At 49.9% G+C, this 13,406-nt stretch overlaps 1 long non-coding RNA gene across 1 annotated transcript in view; it reads right to left on the reverse strand.

The window, feature by feature from the left end:
* Nucleotides 1–1,198: 1,198 nt before the first annotated feature.
* The window catches only part of LOC137517872 (uncharacterized), a 36,619-nt gene continuing 24,411 nt past the window's right edge, over nt 1,199–13,406 (reverse strand). Inside the window, exons 2-3 of the long non-coding RNA XR_011020697.1 lie at nt 9,918–10,194; nt 1,199–1,425 (exon numbers count right to left, since the gene is read on the reverse strand). This is a non-coding gene — a long non-coding RNA (uncharacterized lncRNA). The remainder of the gene's footprint in view (nt 1,426–9,917; nt 10,195–13,406) is intronic.

Genomic DNA, 13,406 nt, shown 5'->3' on the forward strand with positions numbered 1-13,406 from the left:
CGGCCGGCGCTTCAAGGCGAGAGCATTAACCACTACGTCACCGTGCTGCACCACTAACTCTATTCAATTCAGTATATTTGAAAAGGGTTAGCGCCGCAATGGTGAGCAACACAGGCGCTATACATTTCTGTAAATCGCATTGCAATGCAAGAGTGTGTCTGGGCCCTTATTCTGTATAGGAGCACATTAAAGAGAAACCGTAACCAAGAACTGAACTTCATCCTAATCAGTAGCTGATGCCCCCTTTCCCATGAGAAATCTATTCCTTTTCACAAACAGACCATCAGGGGGCGCTGTATGACTGATATTGTGGTGAAACTGTTCCCACAGTGTGATGTCAGGACCATGGTTCTGACAGTTTCCTGTCTGTGAACCTCATTGCATTGTGTGAAATAACTGTTTACAGCTGTTTCCAACTGCCAAAAAAGCAAGCAGCATCTCCTTCCAGTGACATCACCTGCCAGCGGTAAAAATGTCTCCATGTGATAAATGTCAGAATGTAAATCAGGAAGAGGAAAGCTTTTACAATGGGCAAACACTGACTAAATCATTTATACATAATTATTGTAAAAATGAAGCACTTTTTTATCACATTATTTTCACTGGAGTTCCTCTTTAAGGGCTTGTTCACAATGCAGGCATTTTCGTCTTTTTTTTATTTGCCCGCCTGCGTTTTTCCAAAACTCCCCTATGAGAAGGTTCCTATCAGCGCGGGTCGTGCGTGGTGCGGCTAGGAAAGCGGTGCATGTTCCATTTTCGTGGCCATTCCGCCTCAATGCAAGGTATAGGAAAATCGGCGAACGCCTACAAAAACGCGCATTAAGGCGATTGCGCTCGCATTGTTAAGAATAAATACCCTGTATTTTTTATTTTCTGGGGTCAAAGATTTCACTTCCTGACTTGCGTCAGGGAGTGAATTACAAAACCGCTGGAAAAAAAATGCTTAGAAAACAGCTAAGCACAAAAACGAATCGCCCACCCAAGTGCAGAGAATCGGAAAAAAAAGACGCCTCAAAAAAACACAATGCGGACGGACACGCGAACGGAACGCAATGTGAACAAGGCATAACTGTCAAGGCCTATAAAACTACTGCTAAAGTTCGGGGAACTTCAGTAGTAAAAGCAAGAACAGCTACAGTACATTTTATTTCCCAGTCCTCTGAGAGCAGCCATAACATAAGCAGTATCTGCACGGGAATACATTGACATATTTTTATTCACAATATTCTGAATACACCGAGCCACAGTCAGTAGAGGGGCATCCTATCTCCTGGGCATGAGAACCTGGTGGGCCGCATGATTTTCCCCGCACTGACAAACGTGCATAAACATGTTGGCGTGGTGGTTGGAGGGCGGTGCGTGCGGTCTTTGTCTGAAGATCCCTCCATGGTGGAAAGTGACTCAGCTTCTGCTATCAGGGAAATCCTCAGAGGAACAAGGATCAACAAATCTGTTAGCAGGCTTACAGTGATTATTTTCTTGCTGAGAAAATGTGTTGAAATGCATTTTATAATGTTCATTCCCCTCAGTGCACAGTTTGTTGTTTTGATGTGTCATTCACATAAATGCCAGTTGATAGATGCTACTCTTGGGTGAGAGGTGACATATTGTCGGACTTGATTATCCCAAAAAGTCATGTGAGGAAGCTGTACTCAGGGCGCGTACGTACAAAAAGGGCGCCTGGACAAAAAGGGCGCGGGGTGTAAACTCTAAATAATAATTAATCATTAATAGGGTTTATAAATATAGTGTGCTATATTTCGTTTACAAATAATGTTTAACAAAATTATAAATCATTAAATAATGTTTATGAAATCGGAAATTGTGAAAACGTTAATCTTCCCTGTTTCAAAAGTTAAACTTATAATTACGTTTATAAAAAAACCAATAATATATGTTTAATTGTTATAATTGTATATTATTGTGAATAACCGTCATTTATGGTTTGTTGTTATAATAAAATTTGAAAATATTGTTTATAAAGATGATATAAATATAACTACGTTCGTAATAAATGTTGTAATACATTAGTAATTATTACTAAAATTTTACTAAAACTATACCTAAGCCTACTCTTACACAGAACCCTACCTGTACCTATCCCTAACCCCTAGACTCCCCTGTTGGTGCCTAAACCTAAGACCCCCCTGTTGGTGCCTAAACCTAAGACCCCCCTGTTGGTGCCTAAACCTAAGACCCCCCTGTTGGTGCCTAAACCTAAGACCCCCCTGTTGGTGCCTAAACCTAAGACCCCCCTGTTGGTGCCTAAACCTAAGACCCCCCTGTTGGTGCCTAAACCTAAGACCCCCCTGTTGGTGCCTAAACCTAAGACCCCCCCTGTTGGTGCCTAAGTAACCCTCCCTGTACCTACCCCTAACCCCTAGACCCCCCTCTTGGTGCCTAAACCTAGGACCCCCCTGTTGGTGCCTAAACCTAAGACCCCCCTGTTAATGCCTAAACCTAAAACCCCCCTGTTGGTGCCTAAACCTAAGACCCCCCTGTTAGTGCCTAAACCTAAGACCCCCCCCTGTTGTTGCCTAAGTACCCCTCCCTGTACCTACCCCTAACCCCTAGACCCCCCTATTGGTGCCTAAACCTAAGACCCCCCTGTTGGTGCCTAAACCTAAGACCCCCCTGTTGGTGCCTAAACCTAAGACCCCCCCTGTTGGTGCCTAAGTAACCCTCCCTGTACCTACCCCTAACCCCTAGACCCCCCTCTTGGTGCCTAAACCTAGGACCCCCCTGTTGGTGCCTAAACCTAAGACCCCCCTGTTAATGCCTAAACCTAAAACCCCCATGTTGGTGCCTAAACCTAAGACGCCCCTGTTAGTGCCTAAACCTAAGACCCCCCCCTGTTGTTGCCTAAGTACCCCTCCCTGTACCTACCCCTAACCCCTAGACCCCCCTATTGGTGCCTAAACCTAAGACCCCCCTGTTGGTGCCTAAACCTAAGACCCCCCTTTATTATGTGGATAATAATGTTTTACTAATTGTGGATTCAAAAAATTTTTTGCAATTTACGTTACGTACTGATCGCTTTATTTTGTGAATAATAATGTTTTACAAACAGTAAGAGATAAAACTTTAAATAATGTTTTAATTATTTAAATAAGATAAATATGTTTATTATTTTCATAAACGTTATTCGGCACGGGTGCATTTTATAAACGTAAATCACCACAAGTTCAGTTATAAATCATTAAACATCGCCGGGCGCCGTTTGTAAACTTTATTTAGCTCCTGGCGCCGTTTATAAACTTTATTTAGCTCCGGCGCCCTTTTTTCCTACTCGGCGCCCATTAAACGCTATTTATTATGGGAGTGAATGGCGGCGCCCTTTTTGTCCACTAGCGGCATGCGCCCTTTTTTCCCAGCTCCCTCAGGGCTGGTTCTAGATTTTTTGACCGCCTGGAGCGATACATTGGAACCCCCCCAGGACTGGAGAGACACGTCGGGCTGTGCATTGCAGGCACTGGCACTATGCCTACCTCTCTACTTCCTCCAAGATAGCTTCTCCTCCCTGCTGGCCTGCAGCCTCTGATCCCCAGGATGCCAGGTATACACTGCACCTCCTCCCATAGCATCTCCTCCCTGCTGGCCCGCAGCATCTAATACACAGGATACCGGGTATGTGCTGCACCTCCTCCCATAGCATCTCCTCCCTGCTGGCCCACAGCATCTGGTCCCCAGGATGCCGGGTATGTGCTGCACCTCCTCCCATAGCATCTTTTCCCTGCTGGCCCGCAGCATCTGATCCCCAGGATGCCAGGTAAACACTGCACCTCCTCCCATAGCATCTCCTCCCTGCTGGCCCGCAGCATCTAATACACAGGATACCGGGTATGTGCTGCACCTCCTCCCATAGCATCTCCTCCCTGCTGGCCTGCAGCATCTGATCCCAGGATGCCGGATATGTGCTGCACCGCCTCCCATAGCATCTCCTCCCTGCTGGCCTGCAGCATCTGATCCACAGGATGCCAGGTATGTGCTGCACCTCCTCCCATAGCATCTCCTCCCTGCTGGCCCACAGCATCTGATCCACAGGATGCCGGGTATGTGCCACACCTCCTCCCTTAGCATCTCCTCCCTGCTGGCCCACAGCATCTGATCTCCAGGATGCCGGGTATGTGCTGCACCTCCTCCCATAGCATCTCCTCCCTGCTGGCCCGCAGCATCTGATCCACAGGATGCCGGGTATGTGCTGCACCTCCTCCCATAGCATCTCCTCCCTGCTGGCCCACAGCATCTGATCCCCAGGATGCCGGGTATGTGCTGCACCTCCTCCCATAGCATCTCCTCCCTGCTGGCCCGCAGCATCTGATCCCAGGATGGCGGGTATGTGCTGCACCTCCTCCCATAGCATCTCCTCCCTGCTGGCCAGCAGCATCTGATCCCCAGGATGCCGGGTATGTGCTGCACCTCCTCCCATAGCATCTCCTCCCTGCTGGCCGGCAGCATCTGATCCCCAGGATGTCGGGTATGTGCAGCACCTCCTCCCATAGCATCTCCTCCCTGCTTGCCCGCAGCCTCTGATCCCCAGGATGCCGGGTATGTGCTGCACCTCCTCCCATAGCATCTCCTCCGTGCTGCCCCACAGCCTCTGATCCCCAGGATGCCGGGTATGTGCTGCACCTCCTCCCATAGCATCTCCTCCGTGCTGGCCTGCAGCATCTGGTCCCCAGGATGCCGGGTATGTGCTACACCTCCTCCCATAGCATCTCCTCCGTGCTGGCCCACAGCATCTGGTCCCCAGGATGCCGGGTATGTGCTGCATCTCCTCCCATAGCATCTCTTCCCTTTTGGCCTGCAGCATCTGATCCCCAGGATGCCAGGTATACACTGCACCTCCTCCTATAGCATCTCCTCCCTGCTGGCCCGCAGCCTCTGATCCCCAGGATGCCAGGTATGTGCTGCACCTCCTCCCATAGCATCTCCTCCCTGCTGGCCCACAGCATCTGGTCCCCAGGATGCCGGGTATGTGCTGCACCTCCTCCCATAGCATCTCTTCCCTGCTGGCCTGCAGCATCTGATCCCCAGGATGCCAGGTATACACTGCACCTTCTCCCATAGCATCTCCTCCCTGCTGGCCCGCAGCATCTAATACACAGGATACCGGGTATGTGCTGCACCTCCTCCCATAGCATCTCCTCCCTGCTGGCCCACAGCATCTGATCCCAGGATGCCGGGTATGTGCTGCACCTCCTCCCATAGCAACTCCTCCCTGCTGGCCCGCAGCATCTAATACACAGGATACCGGGTATGTGCTGCACCTCCTCCCATAGCATCTCCTCCCTGCTGGCCCGCAGCATCTGATCCCAGGATGCCGGGTATGTGCTGCACCTCCTCCCATAGCAACTCCTCCCTGCTGGCCCGCAGCATCTAATACACAGGATACCGGGTATGTGCTGCACCTCCTCCCATAGCATCTCCTCCCTGCTGGCCCGCAGCATCTGATCCACAGGATGCTGGGTATGTGCTGCACCTCCTCCCATAGCATTTCCTCATTGCTGGCCCGCAGCCTCTGATCCCCAGGATGCCGGGTATGTGCTGCACCTCCTCCCATAGCATCTCCTCCCTGCTGGCTTGCAGCATCTGATCCAGGGGCATAGCAATAGGGGTGCAGAGGTAGCCACCGCATCGGGGCCCTTGGGCCAGAGGGGCCTTGAAGGGTCCACCTTCTATTACAGTATTAGCTCTCTATTGGTCCTGTGCTCATAATAATCACTTCTATAGATACTTTGAATAGTGGTAATCATTAACAAGCTGTGGTTGACACTGTGGTTATCCTTGGCAGGTTTTGGTGCGCCGTATCATTTGCTATGTATGGATTGCTTGGTGGGGGGGGGCAGGGCTTAAAAAGGGGGGGCGGCGATTTATTTAAAGATTCCCTCAGGCGGCAACAAGTCTAGGGCCGGGCCTGGGGGGGGGGGGCATGTATAACTTGCACCGGGGCCCATAGCTCCTTAGCTACGCCACTGATCTGGTCCCCAGGATGCCGGGTATGTGCTGCACCTCCTCCCATAGCATCTCCTTCCTGCTGGTCTGCAGCATCTGATCCCCAGGATGCCGGGTATGTGCTGCACCGGCGCTGCATCCCCAAGGGCGCCCAGCTGCAGTGTCCTTTTTTTTAATATAATTATTTCTCGGCGCCGGGTCTCCCCCGTCAGTGACGTCACCAGTGATGTCACCGCCGCACCGCCGCGCAGCGTCCTTAGCAGTGGGACGCTGCGCAGAGCGGCAGAGAGACAGCGCCGCCAGACCCATCCTCCCATTCGCCGCCGACAAGTCACGAGGCAGGCAGGGAAGGAAGAACGGGAGGTCAGGTGATAAGTGGAGCTGGAGACAGCGTGGAGCCGGACGGACGAGCCAGCACAGGGCTGTCAGGCGGAGAGGACCGGAGCCTAATAGTGCTGTGCGCACTATTAGGTATATTGACGGTAAGCCTCAGTGAGAGGAAGCCTGGCAGAGGGAGGGTGGATGGACACATATACCCCTTGCTACATATACTGAGGACACATGTACCCCTTGCTACATATACTGAGGACACATATACCCCTTGCTACATATACTGAGGACACATATACCCCTTGCTACATATACTGAGGACACATGTACCCCTTGCTACATATACTGAGGACACATATACCCCTTGCTACATATACTGAGGACACATGTACCCCTTGCTACATATAGTGGGCACATATACCCCTTGCTACATATACTGGGCGCATATACCCCTGGCTACATATACTGGGCACATATACCCCTGGCTACATATCCTGGGCACATATATCCCTGGCTACATATCCTGGGCACATATACCCCTGGCTACATATCCTGGGCACATATACCCCTGGCTACATATCCTGGGCACATATACCCCTGGCTACATATCCTGGGCACATATACCCCTGGCTACATATCCTGGGCACATATACCCCTGGCTACATATACTGGGCACGTATACACCTGGCTACATATACTGGGCACATATACCCCTGGCTACATATCCTGGGCACATATACCCCTGGCTACATATCCTGGCCACATATACCCCTGGCTACATATCCTGGGCACATATACACCTGGCTACATATACTGGGCACATATACCCCTGCCTACATATACTGGGGACATATACCCCTGCCTACATATACTGAGGACATATACACCTGGCTACATATACTGAGGACATATACACCTGGCTACATATACTGGGCACATATACCCCTGGCTACATATAGTGGGGACATATACCTCTGGCTACATATACTAGGCACATATAGCTCTGGCTACATCTACTGGGCACATATAACCCTGGCTACATATACTGGGGACATATACCTCTGGCTACATCTACTGGGCACATATACCCCCTGGATACATCTACTGGGCACATATACATCTGGCTACATCTACTGGGCACATATACCCCTGACTACTTATACTGGGGACATATATACACCTGACTACTTATACTGGGGACATATACACCTGGCTACTTATACTGGGCACATATACCCCTGGCTACATATACTGGGGACATATACACCTGACTACTTATACTGGGGACATATACACCTTGCTACTTATATTGGGGACATATACACCTGGCTACTTATACTGGGGACACATATACACTTGGCTGTCAGATTACATGTATTTTGGGGGAACCACTATGGCAGAGCTCAAACTTCCCTGGCAGACCTTTTAACACCACTGCTAAGGTCATGAATATTTGGCCCCACCCATTACCACGCGCACATTTTGTTGCATGGCTACGCCCCTTTTTTGGCACGGGGCGCTGCGTGCGCCGCAGGTCCCTCCTTATAGGGCGCACTAATAGTCTTTGTCCCCGGGCGCTGAAAGCCCTAGCTACGCCTCTGATCACTGGCCACATGTGAAGTCCTGCTTTCTCTTTGACTACTGCGGCACCTCATGTGGCCTGACAGCTCGTAACAGGTCACATGAGGCACCGCTGTAGCTATGGATACAGGACGCTGGATGGGTGGGGGGAGATCCCATCGCTCTATTTCTGGCTCTGAACATAGCGTGGCACTTGATTTGGCCTGAGGAGGTGGACGGAGACCCACGAAACGTGTTGATAGTGCATATGAATTTGTCTTCATTGAGGTAAGCAGTGGCGTAACAGAAGGCCCTGCAGCCCCTGCGCCCGCAGGGGGGCCCGCCCCCCCCCCCCCCTGGGGCCCGCTCGGGGCCGTTTTGTGGGGGCTGGAGGGGTGGCAGCATGAGGGGAAAGCCTTGGCCACAGTCGGAAGTTCCCCCCTCTCCCTCACCTCGGGGCTCTCCGCTCTGCGCTCCCCTCCAGCTAGTTACAGTGTGTGGGCAGCAGGCAGCGGCGGGCAGATACATACCTTCTTCCGTGCGTTCAATCGCAGACTTCTCGCTCTAGTGGCTGACGTCACTTCCGGAAGTGACGTCACTTCCGGAAGTGACGTCACTTCCGGAAGTGACGTCAGCCGCTAGAGCGAGGAGTATGCGGTGGAATGCGCGGAAGAAGATATGTATCTGCCCGCCGCTGCCCACACACTGTAACTAGCTGGAGGGGAGCGCAGAGGGGAGAGCCCCAAGGTGAGGGAGAGGGGGGAACTTCCCCTCTCCCCGCCGACTTTGGCCAAGGCTTTCCCCTCATGCTGCCACCCCTCCAGCCCCCACAAAACGGCCACGAGCAGGCCCGCTCTGAAATTCTGCAGGGGGGCCCGGTGGGGCCTAGTTACACCCCTCAAACCTTATTTATTCTATAGGTTTTAATTCATTTTATTATCGTTTGAGCGCCTTTTCATCCTGTTTATCCATCGCTGGAACACTAAGACCAGGTGAGTGAAACTAGGGACAGGAAGTGCAGGGAGGGGAACATTTGGAAAGGGGAGCCGCCTCTTGCTGCCCTCTCATCGTTGCCATCCTGAAGCATGTGATTTACTTTGCTTCATGAAAGAACCCTTCCTGGGTACATCTTAATACAGACAATGGCATACACAAAAGATAGGCATTGGTACATAATACAGAATTGGTAGACATAGTAATTACAGTGACAAATGTAACATAAGGTTGGCCGGGGGGGGGGGGGGGGGGTGTCAGAAAAGCATTTATCGATTTGTTGGCTTTCCGTGGCTCTTCCTTGCATGCAGCATTGTTCACCCCTGCAGGGAGACACAAAAGCATGGCGTTAAACGATCCTGGAAACAACCTGTTGCTTCCAAGATCGGCAAATTGCAGAGCAGACAATGGAAAAATGGGGATCGAAATGCGGCGTTTGCACAAACAATGGTAAACGGCAGTAACCGAAAGTACCAATGGTTGTCCATTCATCTGAGTGGACAGCGTTTAAGTGACGACTGCCGTGGCTGTCGTTTACAGTCGTAGAACCAAGCCTTAGTTAGAGCGGATGCTTGTTTCGGAAAAAGTGAGGGAAGATTTCAAAGGTTGAAGAATGACAGATGTGTTTTGGAAAGGGATTCCAGAGGAGGGGTGAGGCTCTTGAGAAATCTTGTATACATGATTGTGAGGAGTTTATTCTAGAGTAGAACAGAGGTCATGTGCAGAGCAGAGATTGCGATTGGGTTATCTGGGAACTAGTGAGGTGTAAAGAGGAGAGAGATTGCGGAACATCTACTTTTATTCGACACCAACATTGACTATTGGTTAGTGTTAGGTGTAGGTACAGCAGGAGGGATAGTGTTAGCCAGAGGAAAGGGTGATGTGAGTGTAAGGAGTAGGTAAGGGATTTAGTGTTAGGTGTAGGTAGGAGAGAGTTAAAGTGAGAGATAGGTTAGGGAAGGTGATAGTAAAATATTTGTAACATTACTAAAATATTGCTATCATCTTCACTCGGCAACCAAATTCCCAGATGCCTGTCTCCATTTGTCCCCAAGACAAATAGGGCACAAGGTACTCACTGAGACTATGGCAGAATCAACCCAAAGTGTAACATCCATCAAAATTGGACATATCTTTTGATCGCGGAAGCTGAACAACTGGAATCCAGCGAGTTAACTGTTGATCTCTTAATTTTCTTCCTCTCTGAAGGCCTCTTTCGAAGAATCCTGGAGGAATAGCCTCTTCTGTAATCACGGAACTGTTTGAGATCTTTTTCAATACGTTGGCAAAATAAACGGAATTGCATATAACTACTGGAATGATCAGCACATGGTAACCAGAGTTTTCAGCTGAGGTCTAAAACATAAACAAAAGAGCGGTTACATGTATATATTGTGGGGTTCTGCTAATCCTTTAAGGATATACAACAAATGACTTCAAAGGCGTACGGGATGTGTTGAGTGTGCCCCTGGGAGCTAGGCAGTTATTATGCAGCTTCTTGAGTCTGTCATAGGCCCCTCATTCATTCACCCATCACATGGCCTACGCGTAGCACCATGTCACTCAATGAAAGAGCGTTTCAGCTTGATTTTTGGGCAATCAGAAGAAGGTTTTGCTAAAACCTCCTCAGCACCTCCGTCTCCGGATCTGTGTGTTGTGATGGAGCCGTTGCCCTTCCTCTGACACTTACTGAACTGTTCTGCTTCAGCCAGGGTTTTGGTTTTCATCATGGGTTTGGCTGTCACATCTTTGCTACTGAGGTCACATACTGTTTGCGCAATGAACTTTACATTTTATATTCTCTTTAAAGTGTTAATGTGTACAGACAGTTTCTGAGGTTTTATGCACTTGCAGAAGTTAAGTAGCCCATATTTAAAGAAATAAATAATGCCTGAGTGCTGTACCTATTGGCAGACCCCTAAATGCTTGTCATGTGGCACATGGCCCTATTTTCAAAACTCGGCTCCCCCTAGGATTGACGCTGCTTCTGTTTGGGTGAGGGTAGGTAAAGACAGCTTCAGGACCTGTTTTAGATCTAGGGGGTCCCAGGGAGTACAGGAACTTGGAACCCCCTTACATAGGGAGAGGGTGTTTTACTAGCCACATGAAGGGTTTTGGATCCCAGAAAGGGGCCCCATGGTAATTTTTTTGCTGAAGAGTCCCATGGGTTGTTGCAGCATCCCAGCTCAAACTGACAATATTTCAACCAAAAACACTATCACCAGCGTGCTCCTCTGGATGGGAGGCAGAGTGCTGTTGTTCTTTTACTGCTTACAATGATGCACATTGGAAGCTCTGGAGGGACACATAAAATGCCAAGGAGGGCCAGATTCGGCCTGCAGGCCTTGTGTTTGACACCTGTGGGTTAGATAGCAAAAGGAAAATATAGTTGAAGGAGAAATATACTGTAGATGGCACTGGGTTATTGGTCTTTAAAGGGAAGGTCCAAGCAAAAAAAAAAAATGAGTTTAACTTACCTGGGGCTTCTACCAGCCCCATGTAGCCATCCTGTGCCCTCATAGTCACTCACTGCTGCTCCAGTCCCCCGCTGGCAGCTTTCTGACCTCGGAGGTCAGGGCCGCATTGCGTACATTTTTACGCATTCCCGCTAGTGCAGGCACATTAACGCATACATTTTTACGCGTTAGTGGTGCAACGCATACATTTTTGTTCCTGCACTAGCTGGAATGCGTAAAAATGTATGCAATGCGACCCTGACCTCCGAGGTCAGAAAGCTGCCAGCGGGGGACTGGAGCAGCAGTGAGTGACTACGAGGGCACAGGATGGCTACATGGGGCTGGTAGAAGCCCCAGGTAAGTGAAACTCATTTTTTTTTTTTGCTTGGAACTTCCCTTTAAAGAGAACCCGAGGTGGGTTTGAAGAATACTATCTGCTTACAGAGGCTGGATCTGCCTATACAGCCCAGCCTCTGTTGCTATCCCTAACCCCCCTAAGGTCCCCCTGCACTCTGCAATCCCTCATAAATCACAGCCACGCTGCTGACAAACAGCTTGTCAGAGCTGGCTGGGTTTATCTCTATAGTGTCAGTCTGCTGCTCTCCCCGCCTCCTGCAGAACTCCAGCCCCCGCCTGCATCCCTTCCCTCCCTGCTGATTGGAGGGAAGGGACGGGGGCAGGGACCGGAGCTATGCAGGAGGCGGGGGAGCAGCTGAGACTGAGACTACAGATGTAAACACAGCCTCACAGCACGGCTGTGATTTATGAGGGATTGCAGAGTGCAGGGGGGCCTTAGTGGGGTTTGGGATAGCAACAGAGGCTGGGCTGTATAGGCAGATCCAGCCTCTGTATGCAGATAACATTCTTTAAACACACCTCGGGTTCTCTTTAAAGCACAAAAAATCCTTATTATGGCTCCCCCATGAGAGGAGATGGGCTAGTCCAAAATCTGTCGGTTCTGTCAGATTTCTACTACCTACTCTAAGTGACAGCAACATAGGAGAAAAGTAATTTATGGCTCATTTCACTCTGGAAGAAACGTACTTCTTATTTGTATACGTTTAAATATATTTTACCTTTTATGATTTTTGGGACAGTGGTCCTTTAAGCAAATACTTTATATGAGTAGGATTCATCATCAACTATGAAGCTGTAGGAATGTAGAACAGTAGATATGTGTCTAGTGCCCCGCTGAGGTTGGGACAAGTAGCTGCAAATGACTTCAAAGAGAATCTGTACTGTCCAATTTGTACAATAAAAAACATACCAATCAAGTCACTGTGATCTCCTGGGTCCCTCCTTGCCGTCTCTGCCACACCCCGCCGTGATCCTGACTTTTAAATCGCCAGTTTTAGGCAGTGTTTACAAACAAAAAACATGGCCGCTAACCAGGAAGTTAACCAGGAAGTGATGTATGTGCAAATATATAGGTATACACACACACATACACGAATATGTGTGTATGGATATGTGTGTGTGTGTGTATTACAGTATTCTACAAGTTTATGCACTCCAGTCTGGGATTAGTCACAGTTTCTCAGCATGTGACAGGCAGCTCCCTCCCCCCTCAGCCTCACAAACTGCATCACAGACAAGCTAAAACAGAGCCTGGAGGGGGCGTGCAGGCGGCGTGCATAACTTGTACCCATTACAACAGAGGCAGAGATGTCGCGAATGGTTCCCGAACCGTTTGCCGGCGAACATCTCTGCATCGCTGGGGGTTCTACTACTTCCGGGTCGCTATGATCCGGAGTAGTACGCCTGCGTTGGCCAGCAGAGCGCGTCCTAGATCGCGCTCCTGTTGCCGGGCACTTTCTGCGCATGTGCGTGATATCATGAACGACGTCACGCTCATGCACAGAGAGTGCCCGGCAACAGGAGCGCAATCTAGGACGCGCTCCGCCGGGCAGCGCAGGCGTACTACTCCGGGTCATAGCGACCCGGAAGTAGTAGAAGCCCCAGAGATGTTCGCCCGGCGAACGGTTCGGGCCATCTCTAAACAGAGGCAGCCCATTCCTCCCTTGGTCGACAAAGCTTGACAAAGAAAAGAAGATTAGATATATTACAGAGAAAGTGCAACTAGAAAAGGCTGAAGTAATCCAGAGCACAGTA

This window comes from Hyperolius riggenbachi, chromosome 5, assembly GCF_040937935.1.
Source record: "Hyperolius riggenbachi isolate aHypRig1 chromosome 5, aHypRig1.pri, whole genome shotgun sequence".
Classification (NCBI taxonomy): Eukaryota; Metazoa; Chordata; class Amphibia; order Anura; family Hyperoliidae; genus Hyperolius; species Hyperolius riggenbachi.